This window comes from Equus caballus, chromosome 15 (assembly GCF_041296265.1).
Source record: "Equus caballus isolate H_3958 breed thoroughbred chromosome 15, TB-T2T, whole genome shotgun sequence".
NCBI lineage: Eukaryota > Metazoa > Chordata > Mammalia > Perissodactyla > Equidae > Equus > Equus caballus.
Genome location: NC_091698.1, coordinates 90,144,750 through 90,167,958, shown reverse-complemented (window position 1 = coordinate 90,167,958; position 23,209 = coordinate 90,144,750). Strand labels below are relative to the sequence as shown.

General features: G+C 38.0%; 1 protein-coding gene and 1 long non-coding RNA gene across 9 annotated transcripts in view; one reads left to right on the top strand and one right to left on the bottom strand.

The window, feature by feature from the left end:
- LDAH (lipid droplet associated hydrolase) overlaps positions 1-8,866 on the bottom strand; it is a 98,172-nt gene extending 89,306 nt beyond the window's left edge. For 6 of the 8 annotated variants that reach the window (XM_070235868.1, XM_070235861.1, XM_070235865.1 and 3 more), the window contains exon 1: positions 8,574-8,664. The gene's annotated coding sequence lies outside the window, so the exon portion shown is untranslated. Of the gene's footprint in view, positions 1-8,573 lie in introns of all 8 variants that reach the window. The other 2 variants (XM_001501695.6, XM_070235859.1) reach the window with 2 other exon arrangements.
- Positions 8,867-16,874: 8,008 nt separating this feature from the next.
- LOC138917757 (uncharacterized) overlaps positions 16,875-23,209 on the top strand; it is a 32,227-nt gene continuing 25,892 nt past the window's right edge. The window contains exon 1 of the long non-coding RNA XR_011426202.1: positions 16,875-17,259. This is a non-coding gene — a long non-coding RNA (uncharacterized lncRNA). The remainder of the gene's footprint in view (positions 17,260-23,209) is intronic.

The window sequence follows — 23,209 nt, the reverse complement described above, 5'->3', positions numbered from 1 at the left end:
TTTCAAGAAAGTTAGGGGCTGGTAATGAAAATTTTAAAATACATAAATGTCAAAGAGTGAGAGAATTAGATATAGTAAAAACTCATATTTTAAAAGTACTTTCTGTAAGCCAGAGCACTGTGCTAAATGCTTTATAAATATCATATCACTTAATCCTGACAACAATCCTATGAAATGGGTAGTAGTATTTCCTCCCTCTACCCAAATAAAACATGTGAGGAGAAAACTGATTGAAAGACATTAAAGAATTTGCCTAAGTTCACACAATTAGTAAGTTGGAATGTGGTGGAGCCAGAATTTGAACCCAGATGTCTGAATGACTCCAGAGCTCACATTCTTGTTTTATAAATTTTACTTATATATGCACATATATAATTTCACTTAAATGGATAAATGAGACATAATATATGCTGAGATCTTTTTAAAATGCTCAATTACTTTTTAATCCTTTGCATGCCTCATCTCTACCGCTCCTTCTCATCTCCATGAATAATACTCCTAAACTTATGTTATTTACTCAGTATAAAGTCTTCCATATTCTTCTATAATCACATACAAATATACGTAAGCATTTATATATATTTTAATACATATGAGTTGTCTGTGTTTGAATAAATAGGAGTATATTGTACATACTTCTATACATTTTGCTTTCATACTTAACAACACATGAAAATCCTGCCAAGTCACGTAGTATAACACTATTTTATTATTTTTAATGGTTCTATAACGTGGATCATAATTCATATCACTATCTCCCTGTTGACAGGCAGTCAATTAGTTTCCAGTGTTCTGGAACAATGTTGCAATAAGTATCCTTAAATCCCCACGGTCTTACATATATCCATCTACACCAGCTCTTTTGTTTCTAACCTGATTCCCAAGTGTGGAATTACTGGGTTGAATTTTAATAAGTGTTGCCAGATTGCTTTCCAAAAAGAGTGTAAGAATCACATTTCCTCTAGCAATCTAGGGAAGTATCTTTCCCCCTACGATCCTATCAACAATAAGTAGTACCGTTATTTTTAATTCTTGAAGTCTTTGGGTATAAAATATCTCACTCTTTAATTTGCATTTCTCTGACTACTAGTGTATTTGAACATTTTTTCATATTTGCTGGCCTTCTGGACTTCCTTTTCTGTGAATTGTCTATGCATATCCTTTGCCCAGCTTCCAAGTCGGTTACCTTCTTATTGGTTTGTAAGAGAACTCGGCATACTGCTGATATTAACTCTTTTCCAAGCTCCTATATTTCACATATAGCTTTCTAGATGTTTATTTTAATTTTTGTTTTTTACATTTAACCCTTTAATCCATTTAAATAAGGATCCAACTTTGTTTTCTTTCAGATAGAGAGCTACTTGTGCTAATACCATTTAATAAAGAAACCATCTTTTCCCCACTGAATTAAAATATAATTTTTTTCCTGTATTAAGTTTTCATACTTAATGGGAAAGAGCTTCTTAATCACAATACTATACTGTCAGTAAACCTGGTAATTGGTCCATGGTTAATTTTTAACTATTTGGTAAGGGCAGAAACCAAACTGACAGAACCAAGAGTCAGTATTACCTAAATCTCAAGTATGGCCACTAAAAGTTACCTGTTCTACTTAAAATCATCAGTGTTATTCAAGGGAAAATGGGGAAAGGAGGGAGCTTTTGGAATCTGGAACTATATCACAAAACTCTTTTAAAAGTTTTAATGAGCAAATGTAAATTTTTCATTTAATTTTTGATTCCTGGTTTCTTTTTTCTGGAGTTTCAAAATTCCCACTCAACCTGCTAGTAAGATTCTACAATTTGCCATTTACCGAGGCCTAAAATCCCTTCTTCATTTCCTTCCCCATTTCCCCTTTACTAGGGTTTCCAAAAGGCAATTGCCTGGAACAAGAAGAGAAAATTTACATCTTCTTGGTTCTGCTAATTACACAGATAACTTTGCAGTGAAAGTTTAAAATCTTGAGTAAGATGACTAGTTTATATACACAAATAATCTAAGGCTATTATTATTTTTGCCCAGAAATTATGTGGATATTCAAAGTAGCTCTTCTGGAAGGATAAAATGAAATGCTTTTCAAAAAGCAAGAACCAAATGTAATTATAGAATTGAAAGTATAATAAAAGTTTTAAAACTTGCTGTATGAGTTCAATAGTAGAGTTGAACTGCCAGAATAGGATCATGAACTTGAAGACATATCAATAGAATTTACTCAGTCTGAACAAGAGGAAAACAGACTGAAAAAAAAAGAGCAGGATCTCAGGGACTTGTAGGAAAATAATAAATGATCTAATATTTGTATAATCAGAGTCCCAGAGAAATAGGAGAAAGACTGCTGGGCTGAAAAACACTTTAAAAAATAACAGATGAGAGTTTCTCTAATTTAGCAGAAGACATAAACTTACAGATTCAAGAAGCTGAGTTAATCCCAAATAGGATAAAACCAAAGAAATACAAAACACATCACAGTCAAATTCGAGAAAACTAAAAACAAAGAAAAGATCTTAAAAACAGCCAGAGAGAAATGACATATTACATATAGACATAGAGAGGAACAATAATTTGAATGTCAGCAGATTTCTTTTCAGAAACCAGGGATTCCAGGAAGAAGTGGCACAACATTTTTCAAGTACTAAAGGAAAATAACTGTCAATCCCGAATTCCATATCAGACAAAACTATCCTTCCAGAATGAAGGGGAAATAAAGATATTCTCAGATGAAGAAAAACTAAAGGACTCTGTCACCAACAGAACTATCCTTAGGAAGTTCTCTAAACAGAAAGGAATAAGTGAACAAGGTTTAACTTTAGAAAAGGAAGAACAATGGATTGAGTAAAAGCAGCAGTAAATATAATGGACCATCCTTCTCTTCATAAGTTTCTCAAATCAGAATTGATGGTTGAAGCAAAAGTCATAGCATCATTTGATGTGGGGCTCAATGTATGTAGAAGAAATATGATAATTATATTTAAACAGTGGAGGGGGTAAAAGGACACGTAAATGTAAGTAAGGTTTCTACGCTTCACTTGAGGTGGTAAAATGTCAATACAATAGGCTGTGTGATGTTATGTATGTATACGTTATACAGGGCAACCACTAAAAAGAAGTATACTAAGCGACATACTCAAACATACTATAAGTAAGTCAAATGGAATTCTAAAAATATTCAAGTAACCTACAAGAAGGGAAGAAAACAGAAACGGAAACATGATAACAGAGAAAACAAACATAAACAAATAATAAAATGGCTGAATTAAGCCCTAACATATCGATAATTACTTTAAATATAAATAGTCTAATTTTACCAGTCAAAAGGCAGAGATTGGTAGAATGGACGTAAAGAGAAATGACTCCCAAAAAACATGTTTACAAGAAACTCAATTCAAACAAAACAACACTGGTAATTTGAAAATGAAAGAATGGGAAAAGATATATCATGCTAATATTATTGTTTTTTAAAACAACACTGGCTATATTACCGTCAGATAAAGCAGACTTCAGAAAAAAGAAAATTACTGCACAAAGAGAGACATTTCATAGTGATAAAAGGATTAATCCACCAAGAAGACATCCTAAATGTATATGCACTGAACAACAGACAGTCAAAATATATGAAGCAAACACCAACAGAACTTAAAGAAGAAACAGAAAAATCCACAATGACAGGTTGACACCCTCAGCAGTGAAAAGAACTACTAGACAGACAGACAATCAACAATGTAAGGAAGAAATGAACACCATCAACCAACAGGATGTAATTGACATCTAACTGACATCCAACAACAGCAGAATACACATTCAAGCGCACATGGAACACTCAACAAGATACACCGTATCCTGGGTCATAAAACAAACGTAAATTTAAAGGAACTAAAATCATACAGCCTATGTCTTCTGACTATAACAGAATAAAACCAGAAATCAACAGCAGAAAGACAACAGGCAAATCTTCAAACACTTGAAAACTAAAAGACACACTTCTAAATAATCATGGATCAAAGAGGAAATTTGAAAGGAAATTTTAGGAACATACAAAACAGTGAAAATGAAAATACAACCAAAATCATACAGCCTATGTCTTCTGACTATAACAGAATAAAACCAGAAATCAACAGCAGAAAGACAACAGGCAAATCTTCAAACACTTGAAAACTAAAAGACACACTTCTAAATAATCATGGATCAAAGAGGAAATTTGAAAGGAAATTTTAGGAACATACAAAACAGTGAAAATGAAAATACAACATATCAAAATTTGTGAGATGCAACGTAAGCAATGCTGAGAGGGAAATTAATAACACTATATGCTAACATTAGAAATGAGAAAAGATGTCAAATCAATAGACAAGAAATAGGAAAAGAAGAACAAAATAAACTTAAAGCGAGCAGAATGAATAAAATGTTAACTATCAAAGCAAAAATCAGTAAAAATGAAAATAGAGAAAAATCAATTAAATAAAGAGCTAGTTCTTTGAAAAAGAGCAATAAAATCAATAAATCTCCACCAAAAAAGATAAAAAGAAGACACAAATTACTAATATCAGGAATGAAATACGGGTTATCACTGAATATCCTATAGAATACTATTACCCTGATACCAAAACCAGATACAGACAGTACAAAAAACAAAACTACACACCAATACCTCTCATATGTATACCTTAACAAAATATTGGCAAATAGAATCCAGCAGTGAATAAAAAGAATTATATACCACGATCAAGTGGGATCTATTCCAAGTATGTTCAACATTTGAAACTCAGTCAATGTAATTCACCATACCAAGATGCTAAAGCAGAAAAAAAACATATAATCATATGAATTAACTAAATATACACCATATGACCCAGCAATTGTACTCCTGGGCATTTATCCCAGAGAAATAAAAACGTGTTCACACAAAAACCATCACAGAAAGGTTCATCGCAGTTCTATCTGTAATAGCCCACAACTGGACACAACCCAACTGTCCTTCAACAAGTGCATGGTTAAGCAAACTGTAGTACAGCCACACCACAAAACACTATTCAGCAATAAAAAGGAACAAACTATTGATATACTCAACAAGTTGGATGGATTTCAAAGGAATTACGCTGAACGAAGAAAATCAATCTCAAAAAGTTACATACTATATGATTATATTTAGACTACATTCTTGAAATAGACAAAATTATAGAGATGGAGAAGAGATTAGTGGTTGCCAGGGGTTAGGGACTGGGGTAGGAGGAGACGGCTGTGGTTATAAAGTGGCAGCATGAGGGGACCCTGTGGTGATGGAATAGTCCTGTATCTTGATTATAGTAGTGGTTATATGAAGCTACAGACCTGTATAGACACAAACAAGGCTTGTAAAACTGGTGAAATCTCAAATTCTGTGGATCATACCAATGTCAATTTCCTGGTTTTAAAATTGTGCTACAGGTATGCAAGACGTTACATTGGGGAGGTTAGGTACACAGAGATCACCTTGCACTTAATTTTTTTGCAATTTACTGTGAATTTATAAATATTTCATTTAAAAAAACTCTTCTTTTTTTTTTTTTAAAAAAAACCATCTAATTACCCATGTATTTATTTAATCACCATTGGTTTAAGTTGAATGAAAGAGAAAAACTGGGAATCTTACCACATAGCCACATGTAAGCTTCCAAACACACAGCTGCAAGTCAACACATAATACAGATGCATGAACAGAACCTTTTTTTACAATCAGCTGTAACTACAGATCTCCTTGACTTAGAATTGGGGTTATAGGTTCCCAATAAACCTATCATAAGCTGAAAATATCCTAAGTATCCATTTAATACACCTAACCTACTGATCATCATAACTTAGCCTAGCCTACCTTAAAGGTGCTCAGAACACTTACGTTACCCTACAGTTGGGCAAAATCAGCTAATGCAAAGGCTGTTTTATAATAAAGTCTTGAATATCTCATGTAATTTATTGAATACTGCACTGAGAGTGAACAACAGAATGGTTGTCTGGGACAGAATGATCGTGAAGTGTATTGGTTATTTGCCCTCGTGACCGCGTGGCTTACTGGGAGCAGCAGCTTGATGCCACTGCCCAGCATCACAAGAGAATATTGTACTTCATGTCACTAGCCTGGGAAAAGAGCAAAATTCAAAGGATGGTTTCTCCTGAATGCATATCACTTTTGCATCATCATAAAGTCAAAAACTCTTAAGTTGAACCATTCTAATTTGGGGAACGTCTGTATTAAGCTTATATTCATTTCATCTTTCTCCAGAATAACATATTAAAGGAAGCAATCATTTTCTATATCTTGACGTGATGACAATCTCACCAATTACAACAAAACTGCCTTCTTTTTCTGCAATTCTTTCACTTGTGAAGCACATTCTCATTCTTCTTATCTGACCTTAGCAACGCCTGCAAAGTAGGCAGCACAATCAATCAAATAAGAAATTGAAGGTCAAAGATTTTTATATTATTTGTCCAAGGTTATAGGGCTTTTAAATGGCAAAATCAGTTCTACAGTCTTCTGACTCCTACTCCAATATTTTCCAGTCACATGTTATTCCAAAATTTTATGCAATACTATAGAATCCGAAGGATAAATAGCATAATATTGTAGGAGAAAGTCAGAGTGGGAATGAGAACGATGCACATTACACCAATATTCTGTGCAACAGTTTCTTGTTCCTGCTTGACAAGTGGTCATGAGCCCAGTAATTTTACAACTTTTACATTTCATCTAATTTTGCCATTTTAATGACCACATACTAACCTCCAGTGAGATTCTTCTCAAACCTGTGCAACTGGGTCAGAACAGCAAGTTTACACGATGAATATAAAATCCATCACCACTGCCAAGGAAATATCAAAGCTAAAGCACATACTACACTCAGGATGAACTTGAAGAATTATCTTTATTTGAAAAAGGCAAAAAAATTCTTTTTCATAACCCCTTTACTGGTTTTAAGCCACCAACTATTACATCAAAATTTATTGTAATCATACAAACAAAAAAATTTTTTTAATGTGCCAGAAAGCAGTTTTCAGTTTCTAGACATCAGTTAAAGCCAAGAATTTCAAAAATTTGCACAAAGTACTCTACTTACATATTAAATACACTCATTAAAAATAATATACTAATTTTCCTTTGGTTGAAGTATACTTGAGAAAGTAGATTTTGTAATTAGCACTTAATTCTAAATATATTATAGCAATACTACAAATGAGAAAATGCAAGGCTCAATCTTTTAAGAAAGAGAAAGAAAGTCACCCAGTCTGAAGGCCTAAGTTATCATACTACCAATTTTAGAGGTGTTCCTTGATTGTCCCCTAGAATCCTACATGCTGGGAAGAAAGGCCTTAGAAGGCCTGCAGGGCTTCACCTTTAGGTGGAAAAATGGGCAAAGATCCAAAAGAGACATTCTTATCATTTCAGAAAAGTTTTTTTTTTTTTAAAGCTTCATGAATAAGGATTCCAGAGATTTTTCTAACTTTGCTGGGTTTCTTTTTGTTGCATCTGTCTCTTTCACCACAGGGATCTGCTCTTAGAACCAAAATGGTAATAACTAAAAACCCAAGGGTGAGTTTACAGTTAAGGCTTTAAGGGTGAATGAAGAGCAGTGTGACCACCAGATGCAAAGAACATCAAGAGAGCTGTGAAGTGCGGTCGTTCTAGAATAGCTGACGTTTATTGAGTGCTTATTGTGCTTAGAGCACTGTTCTAAGTGCTACACGAATGACCTTAGTTAACAAAACAAGCTTATCAAGTGGATACTAATGTACCCCATTTTACAGATGAGAAAAATTGAGGCACAGACTACCTCCATAAAATACCAAGATGCGCCGCAATGGTAGAGGCAAAAAGCCTCAACGGTTTCGCCAAAATGCTCCGCTCTAAATTGAAGGGAGCAACAACCTCCGTTTTGACTTCGGCTGCATAGCGAAATATTAAAGCAACTACTGTTGAACCTCAAACGTGTGGTTAGGGGAGTTTTAAGTTCAGAGACTAGTCCGAGAGTCACTTCTCAAGGGTACCTGGTCTAACAAATTGGGAGACACAGGGGGAGGAGGAGGCAGGAGGAGGGAGGCTGAGCCTGCTGAGAAATCTGAGTCCAAACCAAAAGAGCCCTTAATGACCCCGCTGATGGACAAGTAGGGAAACTAAGACCTGCTGAGGGACGACAGTGACTTGGCCAGCGCTAGAAGCTTAGTTGGTACAAAAACTCAGATCTCTGGAGTCCCCGGCCCACACTCTGGCCCCTCCTAGTCACTACTTCCCGGCCAGCTGCCCAACGTCCTGGCCCCTACTCCCTAAGGCGACCGCTGTAAGACCCCCGACAAGCACGCTGCAGTTGGCAGTACCAGTGGTACCTTCCCGCGCCCAAGGGGCTCCCGGCCAGAGCGGCTCTGAACCCCAGCGCGGTCGCGGTCGCGGTCGCAGCACTGTTGTCTACGCCCCTGCAGGCTGACTGGCCAGGGGCAGCACCGCCTCTGCGAGGAGCCATGGAGAGGAAGGGCTCCCGCTCCTACTGCCCTGCCTGGCCGTCCTTCCTCTGGTAAAGTCACCCCGAGGGCAGTGGATACCACCTCACCTGTCCGCCTAAAAGCAGCGGGCTCTCCCGTCACGGTCCTGGGAGGCGTCACCAGGTCCGAAGTCCCGTCCCCTCTGACGTCACAGCGCCGCGCCGCGCGCGTTTAAGACGCACGGTGTGCCGGGGATTGCAAGATTCTTGACCTTGGCTTGGGGCCTGTGGCCCGAGTGCAGCGAAGTCGTTGGAGGGCGTGCCTGTGCTGGAACTTTCTTTTCCCTTTCATTTGAATTTCATCCGCCTCTTATTTCAGTCATCCTTGACATACTTCCGGCTCCCCATCTCCCTTCTCTATTGCTCCCCTTTTTTTCACCTGCCGGTTTTACCCTTCCTCCGCTGATGGTTGCATCTCTTCCCTTCACCAGGTACACGTGAAAGTTGATTCTCAGTTGAGCTTGTTTATTAGTATTAGTATGGCCAGCCTCTGCTACTCTGCACTTTAGCAAAATGCTGAAAATGTCTATTCCAGAAGTATTTTGCACTTACCACACCCAAACTCCCTGAAGACAGGTCACATTCATCTTGTCACCTGTTGCATCCTTGGCACCTGGCACATAGTAAGGTGATGAGTATATATTCTCCAAAAATGCAATAGGGAATATGACATAGTTTTGTAGCCAGGGGGAGAAGCAGAGAAGTAGACCAGCGAATCAGTGAATCTCACCCACGCATAGAAAAGGACCCTTGATCCTTTTGTATTCAATATCTCAGTAATATGTACCACACCCAACTAGTTGTTGGCAGTAAGCTGGTATCTCTTCTTCATTACCTCTCCCCTTTTCAGTTTTACTTCCTAAATACAGTAATTAACCAGAGAAGTTTAGAAAAAGCCACTCACTGTGCTTTTCATGAATTAACTAATTTTTAATCTTCGCGGCAACCCCATGAGGTCAGTTTTAACATGTGACCATAGTCTGGAAGCACAAATATACAAAATAAATGAGTGGTTACATTATAATGACATTACACGATATGTTCAGGGTGTTGTCCCTCATTACTAATGCACAGCTCAATGTGTGTAAAATTCCAATGAGCGTGGTTCACTAATGCAGCATTTCTTTCAGTCTTTGAATATGCATTTGCGGTGTGTCGCTGAAGTGATTTATATCTCTGATTTCATCGAATAAACCTATGCCAGAAAAATTAACCGTAGGAGTTCAATCTTTTTTAAAAAATCTATCTTTCCAGACCTTTGGCAACTCTGTATTATTATCCCCATTTTACCCATATGTAAAATGCAACACAGAGAAATTAACTTGCCCAAGGTCACTTGGCAGAGCCAGGCTCTGCTATCCTATATACAGTTCTGCATTGCTTAATGAAGGGGATATGCTCTGAGAAATGCATCATTTGGCAATTTTGTTGTTGTGTGAATATCATAGAGTGTACTTACACAAACCTGGATGGAATAGCTTATTACACACCTAGACTATGTGGTACTAATCTTATGGGACCACTGTTCTGTATGTGGTCTGTTGTTGACTGAAACATCACTATGCGGCACATGACTGTACTCCGTTGTGGTTGGCTGAGTTCTCACTACCTCTGTCATGGGTGAAGCACTTATTCTTCCACATCTGGACTGCTTGCAACAGCCTCCTCATTGTTTCCATGTCTTCTGTCTTTCCTTGCTGTGTCAGGAGAGCCATGCACCCTTCAGTGAAACTTTCATGCTTTCCCATACACTGTTCTCTCTGCCTGGGTGCTCTTCTCCCTCCCCTCCTCATTCCCCCACCCTCCTCAGACTACCTCCAACACATGATGCAATTCACTTTTGAATGGCTTTCCCTCATGCCCCCAGCCCTGGTGAGGTCCCTTCTTTATACTCTTGTATCACTAATTACATTCTTCTATTAGGATGCTTATTTGTCTACAGCACCAGGATCCACTGTGAGATCCTAGAGGACCTCTTCCTTCTTTCATCTGTATGTTTCTATGTCTAGAATAGGGTCTGATACATGGTAAGCATTCCATAAATGTATGTTTAAATGACTCCACTCAAGTAGTGAGTGGAAGCCTATAGAATCCATTTGGCATGTGTTCCAGGTAAATGTGTATTGTGAAGCTTTTATGTGCACATCTTCTTTCCCACATTAGTTTCCAGGCCCAATTAAGACAATGTTTGCCCTGCAAATTGTGCTCTGTACAATCTTTAAGTAAAGACTGTGTTAAAATTCTTGTGCATGTATTCGTTTATTTGAAGGTCTGGGGTATTTTGAAATCATCTTTTCTAGTGCTATCCTCTATCAGTGCTTCTCAAATTTTAGTGGGTGTAAGATTCACCTGGAAGAGTGTTAAAACAGAAATTCTGATTTAGTAGGTCTTGAGTGGGGCCTAGAATTTGCATTTCAAACAAACTTAGAGATGCTGCTGCTGCTTCTGCTGCTACTGCTGTTCCTTAGATCACACTTTTAGTAGCTTTGCCCTATATGACAATCATAGAGAAAATGGTTGGTGGGAGGGTTATAGTCTCGATTTATAGTAATTTGTGCCTAAGAATATGTATAATTGCCATCACTTCCAGCATTTACAACATATGTTGCACAAAAATATTTCTTGGGAAATGGATTTGTGCCACGGCAAATTCATTCATTTATTCATTCTTTCAAAAAATCAGTATATATTGAATGCCTGCTATACACCAGGGACAAGAGGGATCTTTGCTTTCTTGGAAGGCAAGCAGATAATAAACAAACAAACAAGAAAGTAAATAAGAAATAAGGAAGAAAGTAATAAAAGAAAATTAAATGTCAGTGTGAAAGAGTGGCTAAATTAGATTGGGTGGTCAGGGAGGCATCTGAGCTGAGTCCTAAATGGTAAGGAATCAATCAGAAGACGTAGTGGAAGAGGTTCTAGCATTCCTTCTCATTCCCTGTCTCCTTTAATACTAGCTGCCTAGTATACTAGAGCACTGTCCTTAACCCTCTTCTCTATCTACACCGTCTCCCTAGGTGATTGCATCAGTCCCATTGCTTTAAATACCCCTTATAGACAACTCTCAAATTCACTTCTCCATCCTAAACCACTCCCATGGGTTCCGGGCTTGTACATCAAAAGGCCTACCTAACATCTCCACTTGAAAGCCAAATAGGCATCTCAAAGGTACCATAGCCCACACAGAAGTATTGATTTCTGGAATACATCCAGATCTGAGGACAAAGTGGAAACAGGATCTGAAGAACAGTTGGGAACCCAGGCAGAATTTTCTCTACATCTCTTGACTTCACTCCTTTCTGGGCATCTGTTTCATCATTCTTTGATCCCCAAGCTGCATGACAGAATATAGCTGTTTGTGGTTCATGCAACTTATGTTGTAGACTGAAGAGTCATTGGTGCTGTTCAAATAGTTTCTGTTTCCTACCTTCTAGGCACGTGGTAGGATTGCCGTTCCCTTATAGTTACGCAGGGATTGCAGGGGCTGGGCGTGCCAAGGGGCTGTGAGCAGTTCTGGTCAATGAGTTGTGAGGAGAAATGTGTCACTTCTAGGCCGAGCAGTTGTTTCCTTGTGTGAGATTCTTCAAAGCTTCACTTTTCCTTTGGCAAGGTGATGGCAACATTTGAGATGGTGCCTGTCCCAATAGCTTGTGTCCTTGAGTAGCTACTGCTGTGGAAAGCCAACTGACCAACCTGTGATGAACACATGTGAGAAAGAACTAAAACTCTCTTGTTATTTTTGGTGTTATTTGTTTCCACAGTACAACAAAACCTGTCCAGATTGATACCAGGGACAGCCACATAGACAGGCTTTTTTTTCTCACTTTCTTGATTTTAATTCCAAATACCCGGGGAAAATTTCTGATTGGCTCAGCTTGGGTCTGGTGTCCTGCAATTGTCCAATCATTAATGACAAGCACTAGGGATCATATTGTGCCTTGTACAGAGGGGCCATCTGCTACAGTTAAGGGGGTCATAGTAGGCAGGCAAACATTCAACTAAGGTGTCTACTATAAGCACACGTGGCTATAAAATTAGACTATTGTATACCAAGTTGAAAACAGTAAATGGAAAGGAAACACTTTCACCTTTTACATAAAAATTTTAGACTCCCATTATTCATTCAATGTTTATTGACTATCCATTACATTCTAAACACTCTTCCAGGCACTGAGGACACAAGGGCAACCCAAAGAGAAAAATCCTTGCTCTCACAGAAACACATAAACAAATTATATTAATGTATAATGACAGTGGAAGGGGAACTAAAAGGCAAGGTGAGAGGTAGAAAGTGAGGAATGTGTTTGTTACCTATTGTTGTTTAACAAATTACCCCAAAACACAGACTCTTAAGACAGCAAACATTTATTATCTCTCACAGTTTCTGAGAGTTGAGAAGCCAGGAGCAGCCTAACTGGGAGGACCCAGCTCAAAGTCTTTCATGAGTTGCGTTCCAGCTGGTTGGTCAGGGCTGCAGACATCTCAAAGCTCCAGTGAGCCTGGAGAATCCACTGCTAAGCTCAATCTCTTGGTTGTTGGCTGGCCAGCGTTCCTCCCTGGCTGTTGGTGAGAAGCTTCAGTTCCTCACCATGTGGCCCTCTCCGTAGTGCTGCTCGCAACAGGACAGCTTGCTTGTACCAGAGGAAGAGATCTGAGAGAGAGCAAGAGAGCGCCCAAGACAGAAACCACGGTGTTTTAGAACCAAATCTCAGACCTGACAAACCATCACCTCTGTATGCTATTTAGTATCACTAGGATTACACAAGGCTGCAAAGCTAGAAGACAGGGTTCATTTGGGACCATCTTGGAGAATGGTTACCACAATGGTGCACTGTTTTGTATCATGAAAGCAAGAAAAATCGTGTCTTAGGAGGCAAATTTGAGATCTGCACGAAGAGGGGAAGCAGATGCAGGATAATGTGATGGGGCGAATTCCATCTAACATCTCTCTCGTTTCCTTTCTGAATTCATGTCTCATATCTTCTGAGCGGTCATGAGACAATCATATACTCCTTTGATACTCTCTCTGTAGTGTCTATTATCTTGAACTGATATTTAACTCCCACACAGAACTTTTTAAACAACTTAAAGTTTTCTCTAAACCTGGACATTTTAGGAAATACTACCAGTTTTAGAGGTAAAACCATGTTGTTCAATTAGTTGTTAATTAGCTCTAATAAATTACTGATTTGTATTCAAGTTAAAATACTGATTTATTTTTTCCTAATATTAAATTTTTTTTTTGAGGAAGATTGGTCCTGAGTGAATATCTGCTGCCAGTCCTCTTTTTGCTGAGGAAGATTGACCCTGAGCTAACATCTGCCCATCTTCCTCTATATGTGGGATGACTGCCACTGTGTGGCTTGATAAGTGGTGCATGGGTCCGCGCCGGGAGTCTGAACCGGGGAACCCTGGGCCACCAAAGTGTGGCAGGTGAACTTAACTGCTGCGCCACTGGGCCAGCCACAAATAACTCTACTTTTTGAAACCTGGTAGACATTAGTGGAAGGCACATAGAGGAATGTGTAATCCTGTATGATGTATTTGGTTGGATAACAAAGTTGAGCATAGTGCCACCTAAGAAATGGAATAGAAAGTGGCATTTTGGCTGATAACATGAGCTTTGGATAAACAAAACTGGAGCAGTGTGTGGCATGGAGGGCATATTTTCTATTGTCTAGGTAGCATCTATCTCCCCTCCTCACTTTTGAACAGTATTTATCCTTTCCCCAAGTATTTTTCCTTTCTTGTGTTTAAGGGAAGTCTCCCGGATGGGCCTGATTGGCCTAATCGATCATCACATTCCCTTTCCCTGGCCTCACTTACTGATTCCAGTCTGGATCTGTGACCTAAGCCGATTCTGTCAGGGCCATGGAATTCTGGGAACTTGTGCTTTTTGTCCTCGTGGACAATGTGAAACTATGAGTCCTGGAACTGCTGCAGGCATTTTGCCTCCATGATGAAGGTAAGGAGAAGTATGGCATTGAGAGAATCACAGAGAAATGGAGGCAGAGTCATGATCCGTCACGCGCGAGGCCTGCCAGTTTCTGGACTTCCCAGTTGGATTAGCCAAGAAAGCCCTATTATTGTTTAGGTCAGTTTCAGTCGTGTTTTGTTATTTCCAGCAGAGACTCTCCTAACTGATAGATCCTGACCCACCCCAGGGGTATCTGGGGACTCATTACAAAAGACATCGGGCTGATGAGCCATTTCATTGCTCTAGCAGTGGCCACAAAAAGATGCAATGCAGTGTTTTCTGATTATTTAACTTTATGACTGGGTGGCAAGGGATAATTTATGGAAAGAAAGCTTCAAAATGTCAATTGAGGCTTATGCAGAATAGGTTAATTATGGAACTCTAAGGAAGGTAAAAGACCAGAAGGAGGGAGAAACTTTTGTCAAATAATAGTAATGGCTAATATTTATTGGACATTTCCTATGCGCCGTTTTGTGCTAAATGCTTTACATTGGTCTAGAAGGGGAAGAGGAGCTTGGAGACAGAGTTCAGGATGATGGTCTCGGAGAAATGGTCCCGTCTTTGCCCGATCCATATGGACTCTTGTCCGAGTCCTAGGGAAAGAAGGACTATAGTGAGAAACGGAAAGAAGTAATTTTCCACAAAACTTATGAGAGATTTTGGGATCCCAAGGCAGTACTTCTCAGGAACCACTGTGACAGAGTATAGTACCCAGGAAGAGGGAATTTGCCTCTTGATCAGAGAAGCTTCGGTGCAGCATCTCACAGACACGAAATGATTTCAGGGGACTATCAATCACATGCAGCTCTTACAGGGAAGAAGTTATGTGGGACTACTTCAGAGCCTCCTGGCATTTCGTGGGCAATGCCATTGAAGAGGAAGAGAGGGGAAAAGGTTGCATTTCTGATATGGCCCAGATCAACTATGCAGAGACCCTTGAAGACAACTCCTAGGAACTATCAGAGTTGTCGGGGGCCCTTTCATGGAGGAGAGAGAGGAGTTGGGGACACTTTACAGAAAGGATGGAAAGACCACAATAGTCATGAGGAGTGACAGAGAAATGGGTAATGCTTGGATCTTTATGATAAGAGAGAATATTTCTGGTGGATGTTATGAGAAGGTTAGAAGGACCTGTGCTTATTAATAAAATATGTCCCCCTCTTCCTGACTGTTCCATTACACAGAAAGTTGAAACTCTTGGTTTAGACTTCCTTTAAACTAGGATATATAGATTGAAGATTATGTAAAAAGGAATAGGAGGAAGAAAAAGAAAAAAAAGATCATAGAAATAGGGGAAAAAATAGATTTTTTTTTAAGTGTAGAAGACAACTAAGATTTACCTTCAATATATATTCTAGAGATAGAAGCACTAGTCATAAATATCAGAGAATTTTGAATTGTGGTTTTCCACTGGCTCTAGTAATGAATTTTCTCATTTGTAAATTTTTAAGTATAGATAATTCTAAATGTTTATAAACATACCATTGCTTCATGCAGCCTCCATAAGATGGCGTACCCTGAGATCCACATTAGCATCTTTTTCCAAACACGTTAGGTCAAGAAAACAGATCCACATGATGATTCATCTTAAGCATAAATCAAAAACCAATAGCAAAAAATTGGCAAAGCCATGCTTAACTCCCATACTATAGCTATACTGTTCCTCCTGGCATTTAATTATGCAGAGACCCAAAGAGATAGATGGTCTTGGCATACTTTGAGCTGTGAGACTTGGAGATTCTTGCTAAAAGACTGTTCACTGATGGCACTGCCTTCATAGAGGTACTTGGTTTATAAAAAGAATGAATAAAAAAAATCTGGCAAACATCAACACTTCAGACCATCAACAACAATACTATATATATATATATATGTTAGAGAGAGACTAAAAGAATATTTTTATTTTAGGACTTTCAAGGTCATTCACCATATATAATGTAACTGCAACTCCAAATGTTTTGTTTTAGTCCATCAATATGGACTTAGTCCCCCTCGATGAAACCACAGTATAAAGAAGCTTGTAGTGGCAGGGCAGGTTACAGTGAGGATAAGAAAAATTGGGGAGCTGTTGTTCAACTATCTCTATAAATTAAAAACAAAGCAGAGATTGGGACTAGATAAATATTCTTTAGAGTACAGTATGTTCCTGTTTTGTTGGATTCCTCAGAAACTAATTGCTCTGTTCAACAAGGTTTTTGTGGGCTAATTATACTCCTACGGGACATTTACAAATTGTTCCTTCTTATTTTTTATTGGAGACTTCCTATCCCCCAATAAAATAAGAAGGGTATTTTTCATAAATCAAAATGTTTTTCCATATCATCTATCTATCCAGCTCCAAGGATGTGCACGTCCTAATTCCTGGGACTTGTGAATATGCTACATTAGCTGACAAAAAGGACTTTGCAGATGTTGTTAAGATGTGTTAAGGATCTTGAGCTGGGGAGATTGTTCTGGCTTATCCAAGTGGGTCCAATGTAATCACAAGGGTCCATATAAGAGAGAAGAAAGAGGGTCAGAGTCAGAGAAGACAATGTGACGACCGAAGCAGAAGGAGAGAAGAAAATGTGATGGTGGAAGCAACAGTCATAGTCAGAGAGAGACAGTGGAAGATGCTATGCTGCTGGCTTGAAGAAGGGGCCACAAACCAAGGAACGCAGGCAGCCAATTGCTGGAAAAAGCACGGAAATGGATTCTCCCCTGGACCTTCCAGAAGGAATGCAGGCCAGCCACCACCTTGATTTAGAAGCTGATTTAGAAGTTCTGACCTCCAGAATGGTAAGATAATAAATTTGTGCTGTCTAAAGCTGGTAAGTTTGTGGTAATTTGTTGCAACAACCATAGGAAACTAACATACCAACAAAATAAAGGCTTAGACCATTTCTGTTTTGTAAACAAGTGCATAATATTAGCTAGGTAGATTTCAAGCTTCAGAGTATATACTTGCTGTTGCCAAAATACTTCTCTTACTTTCTATTACTTTCACCAAACGTGACAGAAGCCCATTTTCCCTTCATTGAACCTCTGTCCTGCTGTTTGCTGAATATTCCTGTTTGACATGATTTTTGGCAAGTATTTGGTCTTGACAGAGAGAAAGCTAATTGACTCAACTGACATGTTTTTCTCTAATGTTTGGCTTTCTTTGGGCTTAGCCATGTGTGTTAGTTTTTTACAGTTTATAGTTTAAAGATGCATTATCTTGTGACCTTAAAAATTGCGAAGGCATGCTATTCTGAGCCCAAACCAACCAGACTAGCATATTTGTTTTACACTCTCATTAGCAACCCTAATGAGGCCCAGGCCTATGATTTAGCTGTCTCTGAATTATCCAATACAGATATTTCTCTCCACGATGCTGGGTCCTGCACAACAGAGGAACTAAAATGTCTGCTATCCTTCTATTCTGTTATCACGGTTTCTCTGCTAAACTTTTGCTTTCTTGAATTTTAGATACCTTTAAAAGAGTCTCATGTTTGCCTGTCTTTTCATAGTCTAGTTCCCAAAAAACAAAATGTAGTCACATCCTCAGTATAGAGTTCATTTTCATTTATGGTTTTCTTTAGAATTCCTTACTGAAATCAACAGAGTTAAACAAAAATTTAAAAGAAATGTCGAATTTCCAACATTATTAAAACATCTCAACTTCTAGTTCTGGCATCACCCATTTTTGTAACAAATCAGAGAGGTGGGGAAACCACGTTTAGTTTCCTTTTTGGGGATTTTTTTCCCCTAGATGATAAAACTGAGATAACAACCCCAAAGAGTGTGTGTGGGGATTGAGTGGATGCCTGAATTTTTGGCTGCCCACGTCTGACCCTCTCCTTATGTTTGGGGAAATGTCCCACAGATGAGCCCTCTAACACCTTAGGCATTGTGCTAGGCTTGGTTTGAGATAACTCCTTCTAGCCAAGGACTTGAGATTATCCCACATAAAACTGGCCTGATACTGATACTCATCATCAAGTGCCACATTGAATAGCACAGTCTTAAGAGTCAGAAAAGGCGGAGTTCAGTGAATTATAAATGGGGTAAGGAAAGCTTTCAAGTGGAGGGAGTTCTTGAGTCCTGCCTTGAAAGATAGCTAGTATTTGCATAAAGGAAAAAGAAAATGGCATTCTAGATGAGGAGATTAATTTAACAAAGTATATGAAACGGTCTGAAATGGCATGATCCAGTGGAGAAAAGCTGACTCTAGTCTCAACTGTGCACAGTCAAGACTAATAATGCTTTCACCTCAAATGTTTTCCTTAGCATTGTACAGTTTCTACTGAAGAAGTGCCCTGAGCTCCTTCATGTCCGTTTCAACATCCTTTTCCAAACCTCTGTGCCTTCACATCCCATGCCCTCTGCCTAGAATGCTATTGTCTTCCCTGGTAACTCTACCCTGTTAGCCCAGAAAATTCCCACACACCTTTTAACACTCAAATATCACTGTCCTAGCTTTCCTAGGCAGAGTTAGGCTCCTGGGCCTTCAAGATACCTTGAACATATCTATAGTCCAACACTTATTGTTTTGCTGGAACATTTAAAAGCAAATTCCAGACATCATATTACTTTAACCTTAAATGCTTCAGTATGAATCTCTAACAGATAAGGAATTCTTAAAAAAGAACAAGAATACCATTATCACACCTCACAAAATTAACACTAACCCTTTAATATCTTTTAATATCCAGTCCATATTCAATTTCTTCAATTTCTCTAAATTGGGTTTAGTTGACTGCATCCTCGTGGTTTCAATCTGGGGCTTCTAGGGCAAATTAAATGTGTGCATTTTACCATTGGAGTACCTTAATGTTGTCGTTTAATCTCATTGAAGACTTCAGAAAGTCTGTTTTAGATAGCACAGCAAGGACAAAATTTAAAATGGAAAAGAAAATGTAGATAAAATAAAATTTCAGCTTTGAGCATGAATCACAGCATGGTCTTGGGTTTATTAAATACTGTATTCTTTTGAGCCAGTTCATAGCCTTCTGGGGGCAAAATCCATCTTGTCCGTCAATGGTCCCAGAAGGACACCACAGAACAGTTATTGGTGGAATAGCCTCCTGAGAGGAGGAGCCAGACTCTCCTAATGGGTCTCTCTCTTAAGGGATATAGACCATAGGCTAATGGTCAAACCAAATGAATTAAAAAGGAAAACCAACAAAACCAACAAACTGGAATATACTTTTCAATCCCAATGTTTCTTTCCATGGTGAAGGACCTCAATTAATTCAACACTCCTGGCCTCTCTCAATCCCTTCCTCACTTTACCCAGGGAAAGTGGAGTGACTTACCTGATACGCAGATTTTGGAAGAGTAAACTATGCATGCTTAACTCATCTGTTTTCTTCTTCTTGGAGCTAGCTTTCCACAGGGAGTAAGAGATCTTTGCTCCTCCAGAACATAACCTGGGCAAGTCTCCACCCCTGTAGAACGTTGCCTCTGACTGAGTGGGAAAGTGTGTCTAATTCTGCCGTTCACTTTGCAGGCCTTTTGACTTGCATACGAGCTGTGGACCCTCGTATAGCCTTTATTAGAAACCAAGATGATATTTTGGTCTCTATATGCTCTATTCCTCACCTTATTTCTCAGATTTTTCAGAACCCAAATGAGGACGAAAGGTACTATTCTGGGGGTCTTCTCAAAGATATAAACAATCATAAAATATTATGTTAATATGCGCTATATTCTTTCAGCTAATATTTTACATAGGATTTTGTGTTGATATTCATAAAAGTGAGGTTCATTTGTGACTTTCTTTTATGATTTTTGTTATAGTATTACACTAGCCTCATAAAAATAATTCAGATATTTTCCTTTTTATTTTCTGTGCTCTGGAACAATTTAAATAATATTGGAACCATCAATAATTTATATTTTTCTAAAAATCTCTATTTTAATTCAGGTTCTCAAATTTATTTGCTTAGAGTTGAGCAAAGTAGTCATTTATGAATCTTTCAGTTTCCTCTGTATTTGTGACTATTCTATTATCATTTCCAACTTTTGTAGTTTTGTGGTATCTCCCATTTCCCTACTTGATCAGATGGCTTAATGGTTTGTGTTTCTATATTGTTGAGTTTTTTTGGAAGAAGCAGTTCTTGGATTTATGTAACAGTTTTATGTTTCTCTTTTTAAATTCGTTACCAAATGCTTTTTTATTTATGATTCTTCTCTTCTGCTTTCCTTGGCATTCTTTTTTCCCTAATTTGAGTCTTACTTGTAAATATAGATTTTCCAGCTATGAATTTTCCCTTGAGCTTCTCTTTGCTTGTATCCCATATTTCTGAGCTACTGATGAGTAAAGTCATTTGATAAGCAAGCAGATTTGCCTAGTTGAGAGATCTATTGTCCTGTGAAAGGAGATAGTTGAATGATCTATCGTTTGGATAAACACGTATTCAGGAAGTCTCTTAAGCAATAAAGTTACTCCCAATAATTTTTTGCCCTTTTCAATATGAGATTACATTTTGTGCCCCATTAATATCAACCTTGGCCATGTAGCTTGTTTTGGACAAAGAAATGTTAACAAAATGGTTCATTGTGGGATCCTGCCATTATGGAATCTGTCATTTCTCTTTTCTCTTTGCCTGAAGATCAGTATGCCCCAGATTGGGGTTGTTCCTTTGTCCAGGGTCCCAGAATGAAGAAGATGTGGAGTAGAGGTGGAACCAACCCATGAAGGATATGTAATGGGAGCAAGAAATAAATCTTTGTTGCTGTAAAGTGCTGAGATAGTTGGATTGTTTGTTATTGCAGCATAAACTAGCAAAGCTATCTGATACAGCATGTATTTCTATATGTATGTATACACATAAATATATACATATTTATGTGTATACATACATATATATGTAGGTATATATTCTATACTCCTTTATATGTACCTTTATATACTACATTGTATATACATTTGGTATGTAATATATATCATGTACACCTAAATATGATATAGGAACATCTTTTTTTTATTAAAAGATTTTATTTTTTTCATTTTTCTCCCCAAAGCCTCCTGGTACATAGTTGTATATTCTTCATTGTGGGTCCTTCTAGTTGTGGCATGTGGGACGCTGCCTCAGCATGGTTTGATGAGCAGTGCCATGACTGCACCCAGGATTCGAACCAACGAAACACTGGGCTGCCTGCAGCAGAGCACGCGAACTTAACCACTCGGCCATGGGGCCAGCCCCTATAGGAACATCTTTTGAACAAAAAATGTTTAAGTACATTTTATGCGACTTGAGATGCAATTTTTACTAATTAAATTATTATGAAAATTTATATTCGTGTCTTTGCTTTTATGACACATTTGTGGTCATGGCTATGATTTGTTTGAAGTCAAGTCATTGGTCAAAAAAGTTCTTCCATTACAATTTTGTTTCTTTGAGAAAATCCCATTGCTCTATCTATACCCATCGGCTTTAGGACATAGATCTAAAATTTTAATATGAAAAAAGGATGCTGCCTCCACTTGTTTGCAATTTTTAAATTCAGATTTTACTGCTCCTTAAAATTAGTAGAAATGACTTGTAATCATAGTGGCATAATATATCTTTAGAAATGTCTCTTACAGAAGAAAGAGTCTCTTGTAACCATCAGATATACAAACAGTGTGAGATTTGAAGACAGTTAAAAGAAATTCTTCTAAATAGGAAAAAGAAAATATTCTAATTTTTCTTGAAAGCATAGTCAATAAGTCAGGTAATATTTAAAGATTCCAAAACATACATCTTATTTCGATTAGAGTTGTGTCTTTAGGGGCCGGTCCTGTGGTTAGAGTTCCACATGCTCCACTTCGGCAGCCTGGGTTTGCAGGTTTGGATCCTGTAGGCAGACATACTCCACTTGTAAGTCATGCTGTGGAGGCATCCCACATACAAAATAGAAGAAGATTGGCACAGATGTTAGCTCAGGGACAATCTTCTTCAAGCAAAAAAAGAGGAGGATTAGCAACAGATGTTAGCTCAAGGCCAAAATTCATCACACACACACACACACACACAATTTAAAAAAAGGAGTTGTCTCTTTGATTTAGCAAGTGTTCATATAATTTTGCAATTATTGTAATATTATGTCTTAGAGAACACTATTTCTTGGTAGATCTAAGCAAAACCATAAGATGCCAAAAATATTTGAAAATAGTATTTTTGGTTGACTACTCTTTGCCTTACATTGTTGTTATTTTACATGGCAAAGCTGGCAAAAGTAAAAATTTAGTTAGTTGTCTAATTTTGTTCTTATAAACCCCAATTTTCTGTATGTTAGTACAAATCTGAGTTTTAGTATGCTAATCTCTGAGTAATCAAATATGCCTAGGAAAAAGTAATCTTCAGGGGAACCACAACCACAGACCATCTGATTTACATTATTAGTACTTTCCATGTAATAATTCTACACATTGTTATCATTAGCAACACTATTTCAATCACGAATATCACCAAGTTCAGAAGAAATCATTTCTGAATTGTCTCTGTTGGACCATGATCAAGAGGGAAAAATACAAGACCGAGTTTTCCTTTAGTGTCGTATCTGACATTTTTAAATAGACTCATTTTCTGTGGTTTCGTGTAACCTATTACATTTGTCACTGGATGGCAAGGAGGCCTGTCTCTCATTAGCACTTCCGCTAGTACTTGAGAAAAATATCCTGGAAGAAAAAAGATTCAATTTCCCCCCCCTCTGGATTTGGAGGCATTTGATTTTTTGAGAATTTCAGTGAATATCATCTCTAATTTTAGTTGAAAAC